Source organism: Phalacrocorax carbo, chromosome 8 (assembly GCF_963921805.1).
Source record: "Phalacrocorax carbo chromosome 8, bPhaCar2.1, whole genome shotgun sequence".
NCBI classification, from domain to species: domain Eukaryota; kingdom Metazoa; phylum Chordata; class Aves; order Suliformes; family Phalacrocoracidae; genus Phalacrocorax; species Phalacrocorax carbo.
This window is the reverse complement of record NC_087520.1, coordinates 46,135,870-46,160,617: the sequence shown is the minus strand read 5'-3', so window position 1 is coordinate 46,160,617 and position 24,748 is coordinate 46,135,870. Positions and strand designations below refer to the sequence as shown.

General features: G+C 49.0%; 1 long non-coding RNA gene across 9 annotated transcripts in view; it reads right to left on the bottom strand.

Moving 5' to 3' along the window:
* The window catches only part of LOC135314850 (uncharacterized), a 125,268-nt gene that overhangs the window by 12,255 nt on the left and 88,265 nt on the right, over positions 1-24,748 (bottom strand). The gene's annotated exons all lie outside the window — the stretch shown is intronic.

Below are 24,748 nucleotides of genomic sequence, written 5' to 3'. Positions count from 1 at the left end.
AGTTTACACAGGGAGGGAGCAGGAAAGGATCATGAATGTCAACCAAGGAGCAATTAGCATGACAAGACTAAAGTATCGATCTGCTAGAGCTAACAGTGCTGCTGCAGCAGCCCTGCGGTGGAGCGGCTCCCCAGCCACTGACCCCAGTGCCTTTGCAATGGACATCTCAGGGATGCTGCTCGCCTTCTTCCGACAGGTGAGAGCAGCCTCGGCCAGTGGGTGCAAACGCATGGGGCTGGGGCAAAGGCTCTGCGTGGCTCCTGCCCCACTCACGACATGGAGGAAAGAGAAAACACTGGCCACATAGCCCCAGAATTGATTTGCTTGGTGTTTTAAATTCAGCATTAAGAAATCCTTTGTGCTGCTGGCCAGAGGCTGTGCAATGCCTTGCCGTAACCAAGGGTCCTACGTGCAGCAAAGTGATCACTGCCCGCGAGAAGAGCATGCTGCTTTAACTGCTCGGGAGTGACTGGAAGCAGCCTTGTTTTGTGGGGAAAGGGGCTCTCCAGAGCTTCTGGATGACACTAACAGGGTAACTCACAGGGGACAGACACTGCAGATATCTCAAGACTAGATGAGAGCAGTACCTGTGCCTCTGCACTGAGGTGCACGGACATGGCAGAACGTACAAAGAACAGATTTCTAGCAGAGATCTAGTGTATTCTTCTCCCCTATCAGTAGGTCCCGTATAGGTTGTGTGTCTCCTCCTAGAAACAGGAGAAGCAGAGGTCCCAAGAGCCCACAGGCACCGAGCTTCCCAGGTCTCCATGCCCACGCTTCTTGCCTGGACCTGGTGCCCTGTCCTGTCCCACAACTCGCCCCTGCAAGAGCAAGCAGCCCTGCTGCGGGGCACAGACGCGGCTCACTGGTCTTGAAGGATACAATGGGCCAAACGCTGGGAGAGGAGGAGTGTCCCAAGCCCTCGTGGCCGGCGCAGCTGGTGCTGCAGGGCCCATGGCACTGCACCGAGCAGGCGCGGCCTCAGCTCTCCCATGACCGCGGTGTCACCCACGCGCGGGACCTGCCTGGCCACCACCGGCGCTGCTCCTGCCCGCAGCTTGTCTGCCCTCGGGCAGCGCTGCGTTCTGTGTGTGTGTGGCTCTCCCAAGAGCAACACCTCCCTTCTGGGCACGTGTCCGTCTGTCCTGCTGGCCGTGCCTCTGTCCCCAGCCCACGCCAGGCCCACCTGCCTGCCCGAGCCCCACAGAGCTGCGGAGCATGGCTGAGCCCTGTCAGCAGCACCGTGGACATCCTGCAACATACACAGCAACTGAGGGGCCTAATTAATGTTCACTAACTGTCTTACTAAATCTAGAGAGAATTTTGATATTAATTAAATGCTAACTGATTAGTAAAACATATTTACTGAAGCCTGTCACCCAGCTGTCAACATTCAATAAATACATTAATAATCAATTTGCATGTAATTAACATAAAATGACATTAATGTCTACATTAAAGATGTATCGGAGACATTGTCATTAGCTCAGTAGCCTGCATTCCTCCAAGCCATATTCTGTACACACAAAACTCATTCACACGCACAGTGAAAAAGGTTATAGGTGCCCAGCAAAACGCCCACCGAAAGAAAAAAAGAAAACGATTAAATTCTGAGTGGATCTGAGCGTGTGTGCATGTGCTCACGTGCCTGTACACTGCAACAGTGGAGCCCATCTTTGTGCTGCATGCAGGAGCCAGCAGTGAACACCGCATGCTCTGAAGAGCAAAGGACATGCGCCGGTGTCAGGCAGAGGACCGCCAGACTCTAGGGTCACTTTTACTCTGCTGGCAATGACAGCCGGCTTCCATTGCAGCGTGAGCACGGGCCGAACCGAGAACTAGAGACGCTCCGCAAATCCTTGGCTTTGCCTTGGTACGAACGTATCTGAGACTTCCCAGTCTAGGAAGATTCCCCAAGACTCTTGTGTGGTGGCTTCTCCTGTATTTGCCAGAGAACAGAACAAACACTAGGGCATGGAGGACTTTTCACGCACCACCTCATTCAGCCTGGTGCAGGCAAAACACTTTCTTCCCTCTCCCTCTCTGCTGCGTAAGGCTGCCAGCCCGTGGGTCTGACAGGCTCTACACAGCAGCCTGCGAGCCTCGAGCCGTAGCTCCTGGGCTGAGGTGCCACGTCCCTCTCGTAGCCCTAGGCACATTTCCACAGGAGTCCTCAGCTGCCTCTACCCACTCGTAGAGGCTGGATGAACAGCCAGGGAGATTCCTGGCAGCTGGGAAAAACGGCAAAGCCAGACGTTGGCTGTGGCTGGAGTCTGGGACACAGATCAGCTGGCTGCCATGCAGAGAAGGTGAAGAACAAAGAGAGAACAAACTAGTGAAGCATCTAGGGTGCTTGTTCTCCAAGGAGCAGCAGCCTTGGCAGAGGGATGGGCATCCACCAGCAGGCATCAGGCTGGATAGCTTCCAAAGCCGTGGGGGTCACAAAGCTTTATCCACAGGGCTAATCTGAGATGGATGAGAGATGGAGAGGAACTGATGTCTCCCCAGCATGCAGGATAAACACACCCTTTCCCCAGCTGCAAGGCAGATGAGTGTGTTTTGGACGCAGAATAATTCTAGGATGTTCAGTGCAGTGAGGCTCCCTACCAGCTCCCCAGCAACAGAAATGCCTGTGACAATAGGGGATGTCATATGGCTTCATGAAGCAGCCTCTGCCTTTGGGTCCGAGTTAGCTGAGAGGATGTACCCTGCTCAAAGCAGCACTGCCCGTCTGGGCTTGCCTCCTTCCCCTGCGTGCCATTCAGAGACAAGCCCACCATTCCTTCATCCCCACACAGACCCACGAAGCGATTTGCTTGCAGCAGGAAAGAAGGTGGCATGTTTAGGGTGAACATCCCCACCCCCACCCCTTCTCTTCTCATTTAAGTGGAATCAATTGTGCCATTTCTGCTTTGCTTTTCAAAAGCAATTACTTTCATGTCATTTCTACAGACATTCACAGAGAGCAAGAGAGTGAGGGCTTGATTATCCCCCCTCCCATCCCCATCCTGTGGCTTCCGCAGTGGCGGTGAAGTATTAAATTAAATGAGGTGTCTATGGAGCGGCGATGGTTTCAGGTCAGAGGCGCTATGGAAAGCTGTATGCTGCACTGCTCCTGTATATGTAAATGGATATATTAAAACCACTGATGTCAACTTGCAGCACTCATCTCCTCTGCTCTTGGGTGATCAAAGCTGATTGCAGAGGCAATTACTGCAAAGGAAAAGAAAATCACGGCCTCCTGCTCATCCCTGAGCTACCAGAGTTTAATTGCTTAGCGTAGCTGAAGCTGCCTCTCCATTTCCCTGGTGTGCACACACACACATGTGGGAGCAGTGCACGCCATGAAACACAGACAGGAATGGATGTTTTTGGGGATGGGCTGTGAGGAGCACCCCAAGCAGGGGAAGACCGCAACATGAAAAATAATGATGCTTAAATATGAATTAAACCACTACAGCAGGCAGGGCTGTATCTTAGCAAGCCACTGGATCGATAACACAGGGAGAAAATCAGGGCAGCATAATACATGCCCATAAGACAGCCTCTCTCATTCTCTACTCTTTGGTCCCAGATTCACAGTAAGACTTCTTCAGTCTTTTACAGGCTGTAGCTAATCAGGCTCCCAAATCCTTGTGACGTAGATCAGAATCGTGACCCCTGTTTTACAGCTGAAATGACTTGAAAGAAAGGTATCGGCGCCTGCCCTGAGAAGTCCTGACTCCTCACCCTGTCCTCGCCTTTGTATTTCACATGCACTTCCGCGTGAGTACCAGCAAAGGCAGGGGACATTTTAATGTAAGCACAGCGCTCGACCAAGTCACAATCAGCACGGTTTCAGAAACCAGTCTGAGCTCCCAGCTGCACTCCTGGTGGTGCTGGCCAGACTTCACCTGTGGGGTACCGACTTCACATGCTGTTCATTCAAACGGCTTCTCTCAGTGAAGCATGGAGAGCTGAGTCAAGCCAGGTGCCTCCAGGTATGCCATCCTCCCTGCCTTCCTACACCCATTTCTCCCCGAGGCTGCATACCAGCATCTGTTCACACCCGGGGGCTATGCCGGCGCGCAGTCCCGCCACATGGGCACGCTGTGCCGGGAGCGCGCTCTGGCCGACGCAGCACGCTGGCTGCGTGCGTGTGCTCTCTGCGTGCACATCTGCCCGTGGGCTGAAGCAGGGCTGTGCAAAACGTAAGGTGCTATAAGGGGGCAAGGAGGTCAGTAAGGAAGATTGGGTGGGGGGGAGGGGGACAAACAAAAGACCTACCTTTCCATCTGAGGCAGGAACATATTTTTGGAAGAAATAGCTTCTGAGGAGCATCAGCCAGCCCCTTCCCCCCCTATCTAAGCCAGTGACTGTGTGACCTGAGCTGTGTGAACCAGTCCTGCCCGAGCACCGGGTGCCTGCTCTGAGATTATGCACCAGCAGGCTTCTTGTTATTCTCCACTATTGCTAGAAATGCTGGTGCAGACCAGTTCCTGACATTGTACCGTTACCTAACGGGACTCAAGGCAGGCCTGGGTGTTCCCCAGGTACAAACCCATGCACCCCACCAGCTGCCTTATGCCTGAGATGGACGAGATAAGGCTAGCAAAGGCTGGAGTCATGTAGCCCTTCTGGCAGCCCACAGATCGTGCACACGCGGGGGCGTTCTGGGCTGTGATCACATACAAGTCTTGCCCACGTGCTGTGTCCACACTAGGGAACAGGAGAGGGTTAGGACGTGTCAGTAAGCACATGTTAGTAAACACATGTTAGAACCCTGCCTTGTGCCTGAATAGGCGCTGCCAGCTGTGGCTGCTGCCGTGTAAGTGTTTGTAAAAGTGCCGTGCTGGCCTGGCCACACAGAGGTTTTCTGTACAGCTACATCGGGTTAAATGGCTGCAGCATCTGATGAAACAGTAAGGCGGCACCTTAAGAGAAGCCCTGCTCCCCCCTCAGCTGTCACAACGCTTGCTGGAGGACGACAGGAGAGCCAGCGGCTTTGGGGAGCCTGCCAGGCTGCTTGGAGGGAACAAAGTGCTTGAGTAGGATGAAAAGCAACTGTCCTTCCTGTAGGAGGGGAAGAGACCTGGCTGTGGAGGAGCACAAGCTGAGGTGGAGGCTGGGCAGTCTGGAGGAGCTAGGCCAGCCCTCTCCCGCTGCAGAGCAGCCCTTCCCTCCACGGGCTGGGCTGGGGCAGGCGCCGCCATCGTGGCAGGGTGCTGGGCAGCCAGAGGCCTGCGGCGGGTGCAAGGGCTGCGTCTCGGAGCGGGACCTGCAGGGTGCCGCCCCAGAGAAACCCGAGTGCGAGGCCTGGGCCCCGTGGGCGGAAGGTGCCCAGGAAGAGAGGCAGCGAAGAGAGGTGCCGCCGGCAGAGACCCGCACCGCCGGCAAAGCAGGCAGCATCACGGTGTCACAAGGGGTGTCCTGGTGTCATGAGGAAAGGTCACAGTCAGCCTTGAGACACCCAATGCTCCTCTGTGACTCAATGAGCCACTAGAAGCACCGCCATGGAAAGGATGGCACCACACTCACAAGGCAACAGAGATCCCAAGAATTAATTCTCTGCTGTAATCTAATTCTCTCGAATGACTGCCACTCTCCTTTCAAACTCGGCTGGGCTGAGTGGCTCTCTGTGAAAGCTGTCCTCACCTGATGCCTGGGGAATGAAAGACAGACCAGAGAAAAACAAACGCAATGCATGGCCAGAACAAAAACCAGCAGCAACTCCCTCTCAAAGGCTGATGAATGGAAACACCTAATGATGAGGACAGTTCTGCCATCCCATGACTGCATTTGGGAACCATGAGACAGGTCCCAAACAGCAAGTGTTTACAAAATTATAAGTGCTAAGTTACTTTTTCTTCTGAATTTTTGACCCTTGAGGGTTTCACTTTCGCACTTCTCTCCTGAAGCACTGGAAAATGAAGTAGATTTTTTTTTAAACTGCAAACAAAGCCTGGGACTGTGTTCTTCCTGCTCGATTCTACAACTGGAGCTTCAAAAAAGCCCACAGAAAATCATGAAACTCAGAAGTAAATCCTGTGACCTGCTCAGGCTGCGGGAGCACCGGGAGCCTTCGGCCCAGGGCCCTCCCTGCCTGCCGGGCGGGCTCTGCCACACGTTCTCCTCTCTTCCTTGTGAATCTGTATTTTCAGCCCAAGGATGCAATCCTTTTTTTTTTTTTTATGAGCTGCCTGTCTCTTTTTGTTTAACCAAGAGTGCTCAGAGCCCTTCCCCCACCTCCTTTTCCACTGCTGCTGCTGGTTTTATTCAATTCAACACTTGAGGGAACTGCAGATGAAATGTCTCTGAATCTAAATTGCCAGCGATAGATCTAACAGCCTTTTTCCCCCTCCCCAAACTCCCCTCAGACAGAATGGTCGAGCACATTGTCTCTGCCTCACTCGGCTTAGCTGCAAAATACCAGCACCAGGCCAGGAACCCAAGAGCGGGAGCACAAAGCTCACGGAGCCCTCTCCCGCGCCAGCATGCGGGCAGGAGCGCGGCGCCTGCCCCGGGAGGAAGGGCGCTGGCGCTGCAGAGGCAGATGCCAATTGCTGCCTAAAAGGAGCCCGAGCCCCAGGGGCCCCTGCTCAGGCACATTGCATTCTGCTCACGGGCACCGATGCGGGGCACCGCAGACAATCACAATACACATATTTTGCAGAGCAGAGGCGCTTGCTACGCTCTCCTGGGTCTCCTGCACGCAAACAACTGATGCCCTAAGCTATGTGCAGGCTGCTGCAGCCAGTGTCAGTGCTGCACACAGACATCCAAACTAAAATCAGGCCCACCGTGTCTGGAAGGGCAGCAGGCAGAACAGCCTCTCACAGAACACGTTTCCTTACAAGGCACCATGCAGAGCCTGGAGGGGCAAACCCTGATCATACGGCTGCAATCACAGCGAAGGGAGTGCCGTGGGAGCTGTGGGTGCCGAGCCAGCAGCTGAGGGGAGAGGATGTCATCCAGCCTGAGCAGGTAGTCACCCTGGCATCGGTCTGAGGAGATGGGAAACCTGCTTCTCTTTGGGTGGGAAATGGGGGAGAACACACTATTGGTCGGGCCTACGTGCCCAAGCACTCACGTGCTTAGTAGGGGGTGCGTGATGCCACGCAGGCAAATAGCATAGGAAAGGATAGGCAAAGGATAGGAAAGGCACACTCTTTGTTAGAGAGAAGTCTAGTGCAGTTCTTGCAAAAGGACTGCACATCTCTGCAGTAGGCAGAGCACATCTGCCCCAGCCTGCACCCCACCGCTGAGCTCCAAGGACCCCTGCCCAGCAGAGTCAGCTCTGTCCTTCAGCTCAGGGAACGCACCTGCAGTGTGGGGGGAGATGGGGTTTCATAGCCACCAGGAATGGATGTTTCTTCTCCAGTGCCTCAAGGCAGAGCTATGCCAGTGAGCCTGCGAGGTCAGGAAAGCTCCCCCCGCTGCTTCACCAAACTCGTGCTTTGGTGAGGGGTAGGAATGACACAGGGCACACCCAGAGCCTGATGCATGTGAGCATGTCCTGAGCATGGGGTACAGGAGAGAGGAGAGCTTTCCTTGCAAACTCCTGCAACCTCTGGACACATCGCTGACAGCGGTAGCATCAGCACTAGGGTTGGAGGGAAGAGATGCTACAGGATGGTGCCCTTGCTGCACTGCTGCTCGGCGCCCAGGCTTCGGCCACAGTCTCTGCGGTAATGAGCGTGGCACGTGGAGTGGTGGAAATAGCATCAAGTTCTTTGCTAAGGGAGATCTGTGTAACCCTCTGTTTCCATTTGAATGGCCTTTCATTTTGTCCAGTTCAATGTTTGGTGATTGTTCATCCTGTCTGGAGAAGCTCTGACTAAACCTAATTTTTGGTTAAGCTGTTTCTTTCCGTAGGGCAAACGCTTGACCCGGGAGCATAGAAATGTGCTGAAAAGGAAAAAAGAAAAAAAAAGGCAAAGAGGAAGAAGGGGTAAAGCTGGGAGACACAGAGGAATTAAAAGTTTGGAGGAGTCACTACATATGGGAAGAAACTTCTGCAGCACTCCTGCCAAACAGCTCCCTCCGCAGGGCTCGGACTCATAGCAAGACCCGTGGTTCCCCACTGTGCCTGCCCATGCTGCTGCTGCTCCTCTGGGCAAGCAGACCGAGTTTCCACTAAATCTGGGACTGATTTAGGACCGATGCCCCTAAATCTGCTCCTTGGCAGAGGGGGGAGAGCTGGATAGCAGTGCTTTCCATTTCTGTGCAAGGACACAGAGGCACTGAGGTCTTCCACGACTGTGTGTTACAGACGGAGGCTGTGGGGCTCACACCAGCAGCGAGTGCTCAGCAGAGATGCACATGGGACGTTTCATCATTTGAAACCATGCCAAGAGGACAGGTAGAGCAGAGAGAAGGCTGGAGAGAGCAGCAGTCCTTTGCCTTGCAGACAAGCACAGATCTAGGTACTACGCCAGCCAGGGTTTGGCATGCTCCCTTCTTCTTTTCATGACATCCACAGGGCTCTGCCTGGGGATACCCAACCCATTTCTCAAGACTTGAAGCTGGACTGGGTACAGAACTACAGTTACAATCGCACAAACACACAGATAAATGCCAACACCTTTGGTGCTGGGGAAATTAAAAGTTTTTTGCCCTTTGGCTGCAGAAAAAAAATATTAAAATGTAGGCAGAATATTATTGAAACAATAAATATTTTTTTCTGAGTGTAGAGATAGAAAGTGAAACATTAACTATATGAGGTATGAAATACTTCACTAATCTCAAAGGCATGGTAATGCTGAAACCTAAAGACAACAGCTTAAAAATGTCAACTTTGCAATTTTTATATTATTTTAAGAAAAAGACTAGTTGGTGTGTTTATTCCACAACTGCAAATGACACTCACTTCCACTCAGATATTAAAAAAGTAAACTGACCTCTATCCTGCTTCCCAAGTCCTTCAGTCCTATCTGAAATTCATTTGTAATGCACAGATGGTCAGTATAAAAATCTCCCTCATAATGAAAGCATATGTTGAGAACAAAAGCAAATAAATGGGGTATAAAAATAAACATTTCAAGAGGCATCATGCTGACTGCATTATAGATTTTCATATTTAATTAAAAGAAAATCTGCCTTTGGGTATCTGTCATAAGAACAGAGCCCTTCTGTGGAATCCACAGCCTATCTAGGATCTGTAACGGAGACGGACGCTGCTGTATCCGCACTCCCAGATGGGGCTGGATCACCTGGCTGGTCCTGGCGCGGCTGTCGCTCTGGGGAGCCGTGCCTCAGCCCCGCGCAAGGGGCCCTGGTGCCTGGCAGCTGATCCGCCTCCCGGGGCTCTGCAGGGCACCTGAAGCAGGCCGTGCCTGGCACATGCCGCAGTGGCCTCCGGAGCAGCAGCGGTGCCCTGGACACCAGTGGCCAGGTGGAGGACCCAAAGGTCGGGGTGCTGCAGAGCACAGTTCTGCCAGCCCGGTGGGGCACACACAAACTACCACTGTTCTCTCAAATGGGGAAACTGAGCTCCAGAAGGGTTTCAGTGTCTCGCGCAAAGCCACACTGGGACTCAGCGTAGCCTAGTACGATGGCTGGCTCCTGTCCCAGAGGGATCCGTGACACTGCTGTCCTGTTGCGAAACCTGTTGTTCCTCCCCCTGGTTACCTCCACCTAGTAATCCTGCTCCTGTAACGCTCTTCTCCTGGACTGGCTTGGGAGAGTTGACAGTTTTGACCAAGCTTCAAAGGAAAGACCCAACAAAAGCATCGGCACTGCCTGGAAGAGCTAACGTCTCTCCCTCGTGCAGGAAGCACTGCACAGTGGTGGGAGGTTTGTGGAGGGCAGTACCAGCAGGAACCAGCTCAGCAAAGCGAATCTGAGATGTACGTGAAAACGCGGGAGGAAGAAGAGCGCAGGAATTATGAGCAGAAAGAAACAGTGCATTTCATTCCGCTGTTATTTATCAAGATCTTTGTAGATGTCTCTCTCACATATTAGCAATTCATAGTATGAAATGTTGTGTAATTAGATTTTCAAAAGTGTCTGCAGTAGATTGGATTGAGAGACAGGGAAAGAGAGGGGATAAACCCCCATCTCCAGATACAGCTGCAAGAGCAGCACAGGCGCCAGCATCCACGTGCTGACTGGCCCATGGCTCACCCCTCAGCACGTCGGCCTGTTGACAGGTCGGTCTAGTACAGATTTCCACAGAAATCTGGCTTGTTATCTGAAACAAGAACTCCCTCTCCACAAGAGACTTTCTGCAGTAGGGCTGCCATGGATCCAGGCATTTTTACACCCGTCACGAGGAATAATCAGCTCTGCTTGGTGTGAAGTGCTAGAGAAGGAACTGCTGGGGAGACACTGCATGCGTGAAAAGGAGTGGAAAAAGGATCATAAGGCAACAGCTGAATACTGCTAAGACATAATCCCTCTGGCAGATGTCTGAATTCCCTCCTCAGCTGAAAATTCAAGGTTTTGTGATGAAACAAGAAATCTACAAGCAAGCAGCTCCTACATCCTGACATTCCTGCATCCTGACTCACTATATGAAGGGCGTAGACATGTTCCTCCCTCCACTCATCTCCTCTTACTGCAGCATCCCTGATCTCCAACCAGCATATCAGATGATGACACATGAAGTCCAGGTTATTGGGCACACTCTGGAGTGACAGGGGCAGGGTCTGGTTTTCAGAAGTGATGGACCTCTGCAGCTCCCATAAGCATCAGTTGGGATTACAAAGCCCTGGATGCTGAGGAAGGGGGGGCAGAAGCTGTAAAATAACTACGCTCTTCATTGACATGCAGATGAACTCTCATGTAAGTGAGGGGAAGCCCAGAAAAAAGATGATGAAAGACAGGCTGTGTACAAAGAGGAACCCAGCAAGTCAGGACAGTAACTGTCTGACAGGGAGGTGCTGCCCCTGGGACTGTGCTGTGGTCTCCAGCAAGCACTTCTCCTGCACCTGACTCACTATCTCAGAGTCCCTTAAGGAGGTTTCATGATGAAAACTCACCTGAACAAGACCCTGAGCAACCTTATCTAACTTTGAGGTTAGCCCTATTTGAGCAGGAGGTTGGACTGGAGACCACCTGAATTCCTTTCCAACCTCTAGTATTCTGTGATTTTCTGATTCTAATTCTTAATTCATGCTAAATAATACAATAGAATGGGTTTAACGAAGACTTGGTATAATGCCTCATGCGACTGAAGGACAGTTCTTCGGAAGAATGCTGTTGACTGCACCGGTTCAAGGCATTGTGCAAAGGAAGTGCTACGAATGTCGTGTGAAATGAACTCAGCTAAACCATGAGCTCCACAGTGTCTGCAAACACAAACAGGAAACAATCAAATTTCTAGAGACAAGTATGAAAGCAGGAGTAAGTAGAGGGAAAAAATAGGAAGATACAACATGAGGTGCAACCAACAAGGGAAATAAAAAGTGGCAGGTATGTATTTACTCGAAGGACTAAGAAAAGAGTTGGTGTGCTCCTCCACAGAACAGTACAATTATTGACATGTGATGCTAAGACGACCAGTCTTTCATAGCATCTCATTCCAGTCTCATCTGAAAGGTCAACAGCAAAAAGATGGCTATCACAGTTAATACCAAGGACAAAGAGGCAGGATTTCAGACTCAAACAGGTATGACAGGCAGTCATAAGTTGGATATTTTCAACCTATCTGGGTCTATGGAATCTCAGTGTCGTGTATGTAAAAGATTGACTGAATCAGTGTAATAGCATTTAAGACCCCACAAACTACTGGAAGACTGACAAATGGCAAACATAGTATCCGTCTATAAAAAGGGGGTAGAGGAAAAAGAAGTCAGAGAATCAGCTTAGCTCCAGTTTCTGGAAAACCTGCAATTAAACAATTTGTAAGCACCTGAAAGATAACAAGGGGATGGGTAACAACCAACATGGATTTGACAAGATCAAATCTTCTCTAATCTAAGTTCCTTCCACAAAATGGTAAAAGGTTGTAGATAGAGAAGATGCAACAGATGTCACGTATCTTGACCTTATAAAAGTTTCTGATGCTGTCTCACATAGTCTTCTTTTAAGCAAGCTAAAGAAACAAGATCTAGATAAAACTACTATTAGATAAAGTACACAGGTAACTTAGGTACAAAGCTTGTTGAAGAGCCCCATCACACGAGTAGTTACCAATGATTCATTGTCAAAATGGAAGGATGTACCTAGAGCTTTGAAGGGCTTGCTCTTTTTTGTGCTGGGGACTATTAATGGTGTAGGTGACAGAAAAGAGAATGTTAGTTACACTTGCAAATGACAAATCTAGGTGGAACTGCAAGATTATTGGAAGATGGGATTTAAAACCTTATAAACTGGAGAAATGAGCTGGGAGAATAAAGTGAAATTCAATAGAGATGAGTGCAAGGTCTACACAGGCAGGAATCACTGCTGCATGTACAGAGTATCAACAGTTGCTAAGTAGGAGCTTACTGAGATGGGGCTGGTACTACTGCGGACCCATATGAACACAAGCCAGCGATATTGCACTGTTGTATAAAAGGAAGGTGTTATATTGGATGCATGAACAGGACGTAGGCTGCAAGACATGTGAAGTCATCCACATGCTTGATCCCCAGCTGAAGCATGGTGTCCGATTTGGGGAACTGCACTTCAAAGGATTAGTGGAGCAGCTGGATAAATCGCAGAGGTGAACAGTGTGAATGAACTGAGATCTGGAAATGTGATGCCTAAGGGAGGAGTGAAGGAGTTCAAATGATTTAGCTAGAAGAAAGAACAACTGGAGGAATCATCTCGTCAAACAAATAAAAACATGACTCCTGCAAACAGCAAAAATGTAATCCTATCCCCATGCCAGTGAGAAAAAGCACAAATAGTAATGGTCTTAAATTACATTAGGTGAGAGGTTAGAGGGCAGCCTCATGGCGCTCTGCAGCCCCCTCCCGAGGGGAGGAGGAGGGGCAGGGCTGGTCTCTGCCCTCTGGTGCCCAACGCCAGGCCCCGAGGGAACGGCAGGGAGATGTGCCAGGGGAGGGTTAGGCTGGGCATTAGGAGGTTCTTCCCCCAGAGGGTGGTGGAGCCCTGGCACAGGCTCCCCAGGGAGGCATCACGGCACCAGCCTGGCGATATTCCAGAAACGCTTGGACAAGGCCCTCAGAGACACGGTGTGAATTTGGGGTGTCCTGTGCAGGGACAGGAGCTGGACTCGATGGTCCCTGTGGGTCCCTCCTGGCTCAGGACATTCTATGATTAAGAAAAAAGCTTTTGAGGAAAGCATAGTTTGAATTGGATTTCATTGTCTTGGCTGCAAGTCTGTGAGGTCTCCATCCTCAGAAGCCTTCAAGACTAGATCATACACCACACCTGTCAGGAGTACCACATTTGAGGGTATAAGGATGGACAGGGAGCTCCTCATGTGCTCCTTGTAGCCCTGCTTTTCTGTCACCCTCAAGCCATGCAGGAAGAACTTGCTTTCTATGTAGGTACAGCTGAGGCAACTGCTGAAACGTCTCATGCTCCAAAGAGCTAAGTCCCAGCAAAAGGGCACAGAAGCTCTCTTCTTACGGGGAGGCAAACAGCTGATGATCCCCTAACCTTGACGTTTGCAACAACTTGCGTGTCCGAGGTAAATCAAAAGCCTAAGCGCAGAGCAGAGCGTCTCTTCTGACAGCTCAGCAAGGGTGTGAGCCAGAGTCAGCCTGGTTTGTGCTACGGCAGAACTACAGGTGATGTCACTGGTGTGACAGCACCACAAACTCAGAAATGTCTCCTCTAATTAAAGATGCCATTTTAAAATGTTCAGGACGGTTTATTCAGGATTGCTGAGGATGATTCTTCCATGAGAGCTTTCAGACTGCAAACAGTAGCTACAGGATGAGAAACACAACTGCAGCTCTCCCTAAGCAGGGTGTTATGGGCCAGTAGAATCACGGGTATTATTTGCAATATCTCTGTCTACCTTTTCTGCAAGCTCAAGGAATGCAGGCAACCTTAACTGTTACTGCAAGCACAAAGCTAGTGTGCAGCACTGGAAACCACAGCACAGGGACAAAGACCTGGGCTTCTCACTTGGGGAGCAAGTTCCAGTACAACATCCAGAATATCAGAGAGCTCATCGGCTTCTAGCATTTCGTACTGTATTTCAAAAGTACTCCACAGGCTGTTTCAAGCCTGGATGCCATGATTATAGAAGACATCTCATTCACAGATTTGCAGAAATTCAGATGCCTCATTTTGCAGTTATTTAGATGTCTCATTTTGCAGTTCTGCGGGCTTTTGCAGCTTGATGGGGACAGCAGATGTGGGTCACTCAGGAAGACTGGAAAACATGTCCAGCAGTAGGCTCCCAAATTAGAGCAGAAGCTTTAGGTTTTGAACAGAGAAAACTTCCTGGCTTTTTTTTTTTCTCCTCCAGCAAAACCTGGGGTTTTTAAAATCTTTCAGATAAAAGTTTGAAAAAAGCAGTCAGCAGCAAACTGAGGCAAATCAGAAAGGAATGCAAACTTCTTTTTTGGGTGGTCATCACACATCAGTTAGTCTACCTGGGGCACAGAACTCAGGAAATTTGAGTTTATGAAATTTTTATATTTTACTCTGGAATGCTGGCTCATTTCCCTTTCACCACAAGCAAAGACCTTAAAAATATAACTGCTCATGGCAAGGTCCTGGTGGCTACAGTGGTGCTATTGCCAAGCTCCAAGCAGAATGATTTCTGCTGGAAGACCATTGACACAAGAATCAACTCGGTTGCTAAGTGGCCAGGTGAAGAACATGAACAAAAAAGACCTCCATGTACCAGCTGTTTTTTGCATCTTTACTGAAGCCACAAGACAGTCCTGATGCACACAACTGTACCTCCACTGAAGCAGCTGCGAGCTCTTGCCTGCTCCGCTGACCAACTATGTGGCTGCAGGCGAGTCAGTCTGTAACCTTGTGCTGAGAAACTGAATAACAAGCAGGAACTTCACTGGAAAACCTTCAGGAAAATTCTTATCAATCTATCTTGAGATTTCCCGAGGAAACAAATTCCCCAGCTCTCCAAGGAAACATTTGAGACACAAATATGAGGAAAGCAGAAGATTTGATACACATGGCTCTATCATCCCTGCAGTTCATGGGAACGCCTGTAAAGTCAGGCTGATTCACTGGAGACCACGAACATGCAGAAAAAACCACAGGTGAAGGCTGTGGCTTTTGAAGTCGGTGCCAATGCATTCATGGTTTGCCCTAGGGACAACTGAGGCACACCTGTCAATATTGAGGACGCCACGGTATCCTGATTAAAAAATACCCAGCATTTATAAACGCTATAAGAGAAACCTGCTTCATGAACATGTTGCAGACATGACGCAGAGCCCCACTTCATCCACCTCTATGGCTCTGGCTTTAGCAAGAAAACAAAACTCAGCTCCAGCCTCCTGGCCAGACTTCATGAGCTGTGCCCCGAAAATCACCCACCATATCCCAGACACTCAGCTGAGCCACCTGATTCTGCAGCTCAGCAGAAGCCCTCATGAAAACAACCCTTCTGAGTGGACAGGGTACCCCAAGCACACACTGCCACGTACCAAACACTGCTTTGAAGCCCTGCTCCTGTACCCAAGAGATATTACTTGTCTTGAGCATGACTTGCTGCTGAGATAATGTGACGCAGGCTCAAGAAAACAGATGGGACCTGCAGACTGTGAAACCAGGCCACAAGAAAAAAAGCTTCAGGGCAGCGCAGTGCAGCAAAGACAAGAGACCAGTCTTACTGGGGTTAGAAAATGCTCTGTCAAGCGCCCGGACCAAACAGAGTGCCGGGGACGAGAGGGGCAGCGCAGGGGCTGTGGCAGGCGCCCCTCGCTGCACCTGGAGCGCGCAGGTACAGCCGGAGCATGCCGCTGCTGGTTCCCAAGGAAGCGGCAGCAGCAGCTTCCAGCCCGTGCCCTGCGCCCCTGGCTGGGCCCTCTGCGGCCGAGCGCTGCCCCGCCAGCAGTCCCTGGGCTGGCTCCAAAGAGCTTCAGACGGCGGTGCAGCTCTGCGGCACAGGCTGCTCCCCAGAACCTCACCAGCCTTTGCTGGCGGGAGGTTTGGAGGTGAGATGAGAAAATATCACACAGATAAAAGGAGAAGATAGGAGGAAAACCTTAACCTCACTCTGCAAATCATAATAGCTTTGTCAAAATAAAAGTCAGCGCTAAATCCTCCTGCTGCACACCTTCTCACTCTGGAAACCGCTCAAGCACAGACATTTTCTATTAGCTGCAAACTCTGCACGAATAAGGGGAGACTCTAGCATAATAACTGCACAATAGCACCTCCATGCACACACTATACCAGTAATGGGAAATTTTCATGATGTAAAGCAGCAAGGTCACACGATGCGTCCAGGCAGCCCTTGGAAAGGCACAGTCTCTCCAGATATTACAGAGGAAAGCTCAGAATTGCTCTTGGTTCATTAGGCTTTGCCTGAGGGGTTTTCTTCCACTATTAACTACAAACAAGGTTCAGGTTCTTGTTACTCAGTTTCGTGCATGCAATGCAAAAAGGTGAAGGGGAAGGTTTACCAAGAGTCATTTGTAAATATGCTAAGACAATTCAGATATGTTTTTAAAATCCATCAGACATCCTGTGTAGTAAGTCACCTTAAACAAGAACACTGAAAAAGCTCTGTCAGTACAGCAACATCTTTTTCACTGTAGAAATTTTACATCAACATTGGCGAGGAGTCTGTGCATAAATTACACATAGCAGAACATACAGTGCAATTTCCTTCCCTCTAGGCACTGACACTACGTTCCCCTGCAGCATGCCTGTTTCTCCCAGCTTTATGACCCCGATGAGATGAGCTCTCACTGTTTTTTTCCCTGTTACATTTTGATATTTCAAAGCATGGCCTGCTCCTCACTCCCATCTCCCTGCTCCACATTATTAATGAATTGGAAAGCAGACATCATTAGTTTTTGGAGACCATTTCTTTTAAAATTTACAGAACCCTTCATCTGAATCCCCAGAGCCAGTCTGCTGTTCTCATCTTAGAATCTTATTAGCATCATATCTCCTGGATCCTGCCATGCAAACTGCATTGCTATGCACTTTCTAGCACTTGACCCTTTTGCGGACGGAATTAATTTCCTCTTTGAAGACAGAGCAGGATGCTGTTGTGCTTGTTAAAAAAGAAAACTCGAGCTAGAAGATAGGAAACAAGCAGAGGATATTCCCAGTTAAATATAGGCCACTATAAGGTTTTATATAGGCAGATTGAGAAAGAGAAAGATTGGTCATGGGAAATAATAGACCGATGACGCCTTATTACCAGAAACACCTTCCAAGAGAGCATGCAAATAAACCAACTGACAATACTCACTGGGAATTTCTGGTTTTACGGCATACTCCTTTTTAGCAGCACTGTCTTTGTCTGCAACCCCCCGCATCCTCCACCTGTTTCTGTATGCAAAATACCCTCAGACTTTTGATTGTAGAATTAATGTGAATAATACAAAGAAACAGAATTTGCTTCCTGCTTGGGGCATTGAAAAGGTGCCCAAGCTCTATCTGAAGCACATAAAGAATAGCAGCCCTGGTAAAAAGAGGTCTTTCTCTAAAAGAATATAATATCTAGCACCCCAAGTACATTGATGTCATTACTACTATCCCCTCAAAAGGTACAGCATTCCTAACTCATGGAATAATTAGAAAATTGAGTGTTTCTTGCTCAGTTTGGGCTATTTCTAGTTCCATAGGACTACTGGAACGGAAGAACTTTCCTTGTCTGCATAGTTTTTACAGTTTTGGTCTGCTGTCTAGTTTTAGCAGCAATCTTTACTATGACTGCTGTAGAGGAAACTCCTTAGGATGAAGGCTTCACTCTTTCCATAAGCTCATCAGGAATATGTTAATAAAGAACTGCAGAAGTTTATTTTTAAGAAACTTCTTGAAAAAATACAACGCCAAAGAGCACAGAATAGCAGAGCAAGGCTTAAACCTTCTCTGTTGGCAAAGCTACCAGACTGGACTTGGGAATCAGAAAGGGTCCTGGATCACTCAAACAACTGGGAGTGGGATGGGTCACCAGTTTAAATCAATAGTAGACTGGATTGCTCTTTTCTCACGGCTGTGCAGCGATCCAAGTGAAAGGAGCAGCGAGGGGTCCAGCTAGTCTCAGCTACACCAGGGAGCCACAACTCCTGGACAGCATCCCTGCAGTCCCACTAGTATCAATGGAAGAGGAAAACCTGCAAAACCAGGTGGGGACTGGATGCAGGGCAACTCGTTCATCTCTGAACACATCTGCCCTGTCCACCAAAGCCAGCCCAGAAGCAGCCCTGGAGATGGCCTTTGCTGTGAAGATTGGATTGACCTTACTGAACTCCCACAACAGCCAAATCTTGATAACTACATCTAGGCATCTCTTTCTAGCACACCAGAGCACGTGTCAGAAACTAACTAGTTCCTTTTCAAAGAGCCATACTCGGCAGCCCAGTCACCTATTCTTCCCCTTTCTATCTGGCCGTGGCCTGTAACATCAGTCTTCCTAGGAAAGCAAAGTTCCCAGGCACAAATTCCTCAGAAAGCGATAGGAAGGTGCCCTGTGGTGCACAGAAACCCCAGACGTTTTCTACAGGCTGCTGTGTCAGTAATGCTGGGTGAGTGAGTATCATGTCCATCACCTTATCCTTTACCATGTCCTCCAAAAGAGCATGAGGAGAACTGCTGGAGAACTGTGACTCACTCTTTTCTTCTTGTTTTCCACTCGCCTTCTGAAAATTCATCAGGCAAATGGTGTTAGCAGCAGCAGCAGCACAAGTGCCAGACACAGACTGGCAGAGAGCTTATGAATAGCACGATGAATGATCTATAGCAAAAGCCATGGGCAAGAGCTAGCCATTAGTCTGGGGCTTAGTAATGCACTCTTCAAGTACATTACTCACCAATCCATCAGGCAACCTGCTAAAGAACTGAGAGATTCCGGCACTTTTAAATCTGTAAAGCAATGGCTGGCAGCCTGCTCTACATGCCCTAGGTTACAAGGGCATGGAGGAAGACAATCCATTTTGTGTCATAGCCAGTATTTCTTCTTCTCCTTTTCTGTGTGTACTTAAGAAATGGACCTTCTATTATCTGCAGATTAATAGGTAGGAGAATGCTCTGGTGTCTCCGTTAACATTTACTATTGAGGAATGCTTTCAAAGAACGCCTAACCCTTGCAGTTTTCATTAGATAGACTAAGTACAGAAACATGCATGAGAACAGATGTGATTCCTTAATTTTAAAAAAGTGCCTGCAGTAGAACTATTTTAGAAAAATACTACAACTACAAGACACCATTAGAACACTGGATGTGACAGAATTAAGGTTGCCAGCATAATCTGGACCCTTCTGTACAAGCGTATGATATGGTCTCCAATAAACGGTCCTATACTGTCCTGGACTTACTCATTCGCAAGGTAGGTAACGTGCACAGAAGAGGCAATCAGTCAGTATTTCCTTCTCTCTCTCACAACTTAGTGTGTGGCTCCAACTTGCATTTAATGCACACTTTCAAACCTTGCACAGAACGTTGTTATTAATCTCCCTCTGGGAATTTCTATGGCATTTATCATTATCTAAATTCTCCAGGAGCATTACCTAGGCTCAGCACCCCTGCGAGGAAAAAGTTTTATTGTCCACACTTTACAAACACAGAACCGAGGCAGAGAGAGATTCAAGCACTAGATGTGCCCTCTTATTTTAGGTGCTTGATGCGAGGTGTCTAGTTCTCATTTGTGAAGCCCTTAACAACTTTATAGCATTTCGTACATTTCAAGCAAAACTGTGAGCGCTCAGCAATTCTACAAAGAAATAGAATCACGTTCCAAGCCGAAAACTTTGAAGGTAAGGACAATTAGAGCTGTCTAGGAGAGTCCTGGCTCGCCCACTGTCGCCAGTAGCATAACAAACCCACGGCCGTACCTGTCGCTAAAAGCAGTTCCCCACTGAGACAACTCCCAGGCCACTGCCTGTCATTCCTTCAACACTTCCAGGCTTCCACAACAGCTGGGTGAGAAATCCCACAGACAGCAACCATCTTTGCCTCGCTTTGATCCATTCACAGGGCAGTAAGCGTGCCCGCAGCACGCCGTCGCCGAGCAGCGGGGTCAGGCGTACGCACGAGGAGGCTGAGGGGAGCTTGCGCCACCGCGCCGGGTTGTGCAGTTCGGGAATGCGGCCGCGGCGTGGGACTAGCGCGCTCGCACCGGGACAGGGCACGGGCAGCCGGGCTGGGAGAGCATCCCAGGCACTCCTAGCGGGGCTGGAGGGTGAGAAGCGTCACGGTTACGGCTAATTCTAAAGGCAAGGTGCAGCACACCGCTAAAATATTTCTGGCGTGAATACCGAAATCTTTCCATTGAAGCACAGAGGCTTTCGTTTTTTTTCAAGGAAAAATCTATAAATTCCCCCCAAAATCTTGAACAAGTTGTATATTTTTCCTGTTAAAATAATTCTTGGCAAAACTGGTTTTTTCCAGAAATATTAACGAAAAATAATGTCAAGACAAAAATGAATGTAGAAAATTCCAGGTTTAAAGTGGGTAAAGAAGTGGCAAGCAACCAAAAAGATAAAATTTTAATGGAAAATGTCAATACTACCTTTATGTGACAACACAAGTTAGTATTTACACAGAAATTAAACACAGGAGCTTCAAACATTAAAATTAAAATAGTAAATTAACTTGGAATATATAGTTCTAGGCACATATTTAACTTTACCTTGCTACAGACAAAGTCCGTAATAACGGACATAGCAAACCCCTCCCTGTTTTCCCCCCTAACCCTCTTTTCTCCAGCCACAGCTGCTCAGACATCTGTTTTAACTGAGATATGCGTTTAGGACTCTGAGCAGAAATAGGAAATGCTACTCATGTCCAACATGGATGGATTCATGTTGCAGTAAGCACCTTAAATTTCTCATTTCATGCCTTTTGAACACCCAGATTTGCAATTCAAAATCACTAACATATTTTGGTTTGTTTTCCTTTTTTGGAATTAGTCTGGCAGTAAGAGAAAAAGAGGGCAACCTGATAGGCGAGGTGTGACAAAAGTCCCCCGAATGAGCTCGGCTGCACTCCCATCCCTGCCCCGAGCTCCCTGCCCTGGCCAGCCCGACACCCGACGCCTGCGGGCGCCCCGCTTTCAGCCCCCGTGCCTCAATGGCAGCCACACACACGCCTGCCTGAGTGACGGCGGCTGCTGGAAAAGATGCCCAGCAATAGCTCCTGAATTTTGCAGTCACTCCCGCTTAGCGCCTTCCTTATCATGCACTTTGGGAGACACAGGTAAACCTGTCATTTCCTTAATAACCCCTGTGCCCTCCGCAGGGGAGAAAAACAGACTCCGCAGATTGCAAGGAAGGAGGAGAGAGGACCTGCAAGTACATGCTACTGATAGTCAGGAAAGTGGAGAGCAGAACAGGAGCAAGGTGCCAGTGACACTGCAGAAAAAGGGAGAAGCTAGGAAGAAAAAAAAGCAGAACTGAAATCAAAGCCTTGTCTAAAGTAAAAACAGCATTACTTAAAAATCAGTTTAAAAAGGTTTAATGCAACTGTTGCAAAATCTAGTGCAAACTCTTAATTTGGGTTCAGAGTAGCTTAATTTGGTAATCAATCAATACATGCCTCTTAAATGAAGATATGAATGTTTAGACACGATTTCACACCAGTTAAATAATGCATTTTTAAAGACAATTCAAGTTTAAATATGGATGATGCTTCAGATAAGCATCAAAGAAGAACAAACCACAGAGCAAATAGAAAATTCTTAGTTATACAAATATAAACAGAAGATCTAAGGCTAAATCACTGAAAAATCCACAGGATTTCTTTGAATCTCTTCTGAAGGGGCAGACAACTGCTGCGCATGGATGAAGGTCTGGGCAGCCCCTATTTCTGCAACCTAGATACCTGCACCTACCGAAAGTGTTGATATTGGCACTTTCTGGGTGTTTGCATGCATGTCTGAGAAGCACGAGTGGACGTTCACACCCTGTGCTTAGAGTCATTCTCTGCTTTATTTTAAAAAGTCTGACAATATTCTAGTGTAGGACAATTCACTACGCATTTCAACATTTTGTGGGAAGCCTTGGTCTAGCTTTTTCTGCTGCACTTGGCTGGGTACTTTTCCGTGCAGGTGGAGCTGGCTGGTTAATGGTAGAGTGGTGTCTGAGCACCCGCGGGCCGTGCTGGGCTCTGCATGCCACCCGTGCCACCGGAATCCACGCTGCTCCTGTCTGAATTCTGTTAGCACCTTTCCTGCTCACCTACTGCATTTAAACGTCCATCAGCGTATTCACTGATGGCTTCCACAACCTCACAATGAAAGGACCTGACTTGAGGGTGCAAATGGTTAATATTGAATGAATCAATCCAGTGTGACAGCTGTGCAGGCCAGCACACTTCAGAAAAGAAACAATCCAGTCTTGCAGGACAGAAGTGCTGCTGTTGGCTCCTGCTGTAGAACGGACTACTCACATCGCTTTGAACAAGAGTGCTCCGTTCCCACTTGTAACAGCACAGCACTCTGCTTCCCCTCTCTGTCCCAAGCTCCCTCCCTCCACAAGAGCTTCTCTTCCCCACCACAACCTTCTTGTTCCCTCTAGGACTACCTCCAGCTAGATGCCCATCAGGGAACCTCATCTCCAGCTCTAACACCACCACTTCACACACGCCACCGCTCAGGAGCTGGCAGTGTACGTCCCGTGACATCACTGTGTCATCACACAGGCTTTCTTCCAGGACTGGGCTTTCAATATGCAGATCAAGCAGCTGAGCATGGGAACAGCTATGCTGCTCTGAACTGACTGCCTAAGCTCAAGGTCACTTGGAGCAGAGACCCGGTACCTGAAAGCGGGCAGAACGTACCTCTTCTTTTGCCTTTTTCTGGCTGTGATTTGCTTACCTGAGTTGAATATTTGACCAACAGATAAGTTGCACTTGAAAAACCACCTGAAACCTCAGTTCTTGTTGCTCTGTCATTTGCCCCAGTAAAGCAAGGCTGAAGTAAAAAAGAAACGAAACCACTACTGGAAAAGTACAATGGAAACTTGAGATGTGGCCTCGGTGGTTGAGTGAGGGCTTGAGCAGCTAGACCGAAAGTGTTTGAGAGCTAGGTTCTGCAACAAGGCATCAGCTCTGTGTGTGCTAGGTTATGGAGAAGACTCATGGGAACACACATGCTTAAATCTCTAGTCCCATTCCTTTTTTGCAGCAGAACAGTCTCTGATCTTCAGTGAACGGCCTGCTCCTGATCACACACAAGTCTCGCTCAACCAAAACAGTCTGAAATATATAGTACATCACCATCCCAAGGAAAATCTTAGTCCTGTCTGCCTCACCATGCCTGGTCTGGCAGAGAGCTGAACCCAGGCTGCAAGTCCTGGTCCAGGGAGATATCCATACATCCTCCTGAGGCACCAGCATGAGGGCCACAGTCCTCACAGAAATTAAAAATGAGCATCATTCAGATTCATAAGAAACAGCTGGGGAAAAAGATGTAACAACCTGCTCCTCCCTATGCTAGTCTGCCCTGATATAAAAGCGGTCCACGGAGAACACAGAGGTCAAGGGCTCAAAGCAGTGCCAGTCAGGCCCATCTCACTCTTTCAGGAGAGGCTTTATGAAGCAACACAAGATACCATGGAAGAGGCTACTCTAGGTAACCCCCTGTCTAAATAGGGGGTCAGGATGCTAGTGGTGAGCAAACACAGAGCATGAAGAAGAGATCTTGTTTCTGGATCTCAGTAAGTGTCTGGCCTGTGGGGCTTCTGCCTCGTGCAGCTGGTAGCCCTTCTCTCCAGGCACAAGGCACGAAGCAACCAAGCAAGCAGCCTCTGAGATGGGCAGCTGAGTTTGCCTCTCCCGTAGCTCCTCCCGGCAGCTGCACTCGCTGCAGTGCACGCAGGGCATACGGGCCATTCCTCAGCCCTGGAGAGCACTGCAGAGGGATTCCCCTAATGGGAGGTGGAGGATGACACAAAGGAGATGAAATCAGTTTACTGAAAGCTACATTAGTGCTGCCTGCTTTGACCTGAGCGACCTCGGTTCAAAGCCCCAAAGAGATGCCTCGAGCTGCCTTGACCCTCTTCCAGAAGATGTTCAGCTGTCTGTGACTTGTTCTCCAGATTCTGAGTGCAGAGAACCGTGAGGGAACAGAGCACATGGGCTGTGCCTTGGAAATAGGAGACACAGCAATAGCCGTTTCTCCAGGCTGCAGCATGCTCATGTTTGCAGCATGCAAACCATACCCAGAGATGTAATCTCCACCCTCTGCATTTCTTTTATTTTTCTGTCCTTGTCCCTTGCTCTTTGCCCTTGCTCCCAAACATGGGAGTCAAATTGTAAAGAACGACTCAAGGCATCAGTGAACACAGAACTAACACAATAAGCGGGCCTGTTATGCAAAGTGACCGCTGGGTAATCGGCCACAAGGCTATGCAGGTTTCCACTGCTGGGGCAGAAATGAGGAGGAAGGGACACACAAGAATGACATGGGAGCAGTAGGTATTCATTCACCTTGAAGGCTTCCCCGTACATGAACTCAGGCACACACACAGAGCAAACACAACTCTGCTGTTCCTATAGGGAACTCTCACCCTCGGGCTAGCCCTAAAGCAAGCATTAACCTACTTATTGCGCCCTTGGGCAGTTTGCAGGGTGAGGAAGCTGACTATCTGGGGAGCGAGGTGAGCAGATCTCAGCATTTAAGTACAACATCCTATGATCACCTGAGAGCGACAATAGGAATTTCCCATCATTTTGGTAGAGCTGGGGAGAAGCAGGGCACCCTCCTGTCCT